Source organism: Vanellus vanellus (genome assembly GCF_965231255.1).
Source record: "Vanellus vanellus genome assembly, contig: SUPER_30_unloc_1, whole genome shotgun sequence".
In the NCBI taxonomy this organism is placed as follows: Eukaryota; Metazoa; Chordata; class Aves; order Charadriiformes; family Charadriidae; genus Vanellus; species Vanellus vanellus.
Window position 1 is genome coordinate 41,473 of NW_028128971.1, and position 2,225 is coordinate 43,697.

The window sequence follows — 2,225 nt, forward strand, 5'->3', positions numbered from 1 at the left end:
GGTCTTTGGGGTGTGTCACCGGCGCCGTTGGGCTTTGCCGTGGGGGGTTTGGTGGGGATAAACCGGTGGGGGGAGAGGGGGGGTCCCCGGCCCGTTCCCGGGGGCCTGTCCCAGGGATCGGGCCCATCCCGGGGGAGTTCCAGGCTTACTGCGGGGGGGGTGTCTGTCCCATCCCGGGGGGGGGGAAATCAGTCCTGGGGGGGTCCAGACCCATCCCTGCGGGGTCCGTCCCGGGATCGAGCCCATCCCGGGGGTCCCACACCCATTGCGGGGGGGCGTGGGGGAGTCTGTCCTGTCCTGGGGGGGTCTCGGTGGGTGCCGGAGGTCCCTTCCCGGGGGGGTCCGAGCCCGTTCCCGGGGGTCAGTCCCGTCTCGGAGAGGTCATTCCCGGGATCGGGCCCATCGCAGCGCCCCCGGCCCCCCCCCCCCCCCCCTCCCCGCCGCGGGGGCTCCGAGAGGGCGGGGCAGTGCCGCGCCCTCCTCGCGCGCCGCGCTGCCATTGGCCGGTGGGGCGTGTCCGCATCGGGTGGCCAGTCCGCTCTCCAGCCAATGAGAAACGCGTCCGCCGCAGGGCGGGGCGGGGCTCGGGCATCGATTGGCCCTTCCCGGCGCGGAAGGGGGCGGGGCTTCCCCTCTCCCCGCCCACTGCCCCTTCCCCTCCGCGGGGCGGCGGCCATGGCGGCGGGACCTGGGACGGGGGTGGTGACCGGGATCCGACCCCCCCTTCGGTTTCCCCGCCGGGAAGCGGAGCCCGGGAGGGCCCGGCGGGGAGCGGAGACCCCGGTTTGGGGGGGACACCCCGGTTTGGGGAGGTCAGGCCCCGGTAGGGGGTGTCGGGCTCCCGTTTGGGGGGGACACCCCGGTATGGGGGGGTCGGGAGCCGGTGTGGGTGGGTCAGGCTCCGGTTTGGAGGGAATGAGGCCCCGATTTGGGGCATAGGTCCCACTTTTTGGAGGGGGACAGACCCCGGGGGGGGCACCTCGCCATGCGGGGAGGGCATCCCCGGTGGTCCCGTCCCCCTCCGGTGCGCCCCCCCCCCCCCCCGGTTCCCCGCCGCCCCCTTCTCCGCCCCTCGGGGAGGGGGAATCACCGGGGGGGTGTCATACCCCCTCCTCCCCCCCCCGGCGCCCACCTCACCTGTCCCCGGTGCCGCCGCCATCGCCCGCAGCAGCAGCAGCAGCAGCAGCACGGTGGCCGCCGGCTGCATCCCGGTGCCGGTGCCGCCCGCCGGCCCCGCCGGGCCCCAGGAACGGGCGGTTTCCCGACGGGGCCGCATTTGAAGGGGCCGCGGGGGGGTGTGTGGGGGAGGGGTTTAGCGTGGGGTGAGGGGGAACGGCCGCGCGCATCACGGCAGGGGGAGGGGCGGCCGCCGACACCGCCCCGACAGGGCGACACCGGGGACCCGCCCGACCCCCGCCCCGAGTCGCGGCGCGTCCGGTTGGAGCCTCTCGCAGCCGCTTCGGAACCACTTTTGAAACTTTTCGAACCTTTTCGAGCCGCTTTTGAACCACTTTCAACGGTTTTTGAACCTCTTTGAACCCTTTTGAACAAACTTCGAGCCACTTTCAACCCCTTTTGAACTTTTTTGAGCCACTTTTGAACCTTTTTGAAACAGTTTTAAACCACTTTTTTTGCCCGTTTGGAACCTTTTTTGAACCTTTGAGCCACTTTTGAGCCACTTTCAACTCTTTTTGAATCTTTTTGAACCCCTTTCAACCCTTTTTGAGCCACTTTTGAACTGCCTCAAACCAATTTTGAACCATCTTGAACCAATTTTGAACATTTTTGAACCACCTTTGAACCTTTTTGAATCACTTCGTACCTTTTCTGACCCACTTTTTTTTTTTTTTTTTTTTTTTTTGAACCAAACCACTTTGAGCCATTTTAACCCTTTCCTGCTAAACTGATTGTTGATTTTTGGGGGCATTTTGCCAGAGAAATGGCCACTTTGCCAGCACCAGCCGCCATCCCAGTGAGGCTGGAGCACCGCGGGGTCACCCCAAGCGCTGGGGTGACTTTGGGGGGGGTGTGTGAGCTCCCCCCAGCCCCCTCCCTCCCCCCCTCGGTAGTGCCACTGTCCCCCCTAAAACACGTCAGGCTGTGGCGCCATATGGCAATTCACCTTGGGCCGTGAACGCCACGAGGCCCCGCGGCTCCCGGCGCCCCCTCTCCGCCCCCCCCCCCGCAGCAAACAGAGACCCCTCGGAGGCCGCACGCGTCCCGTC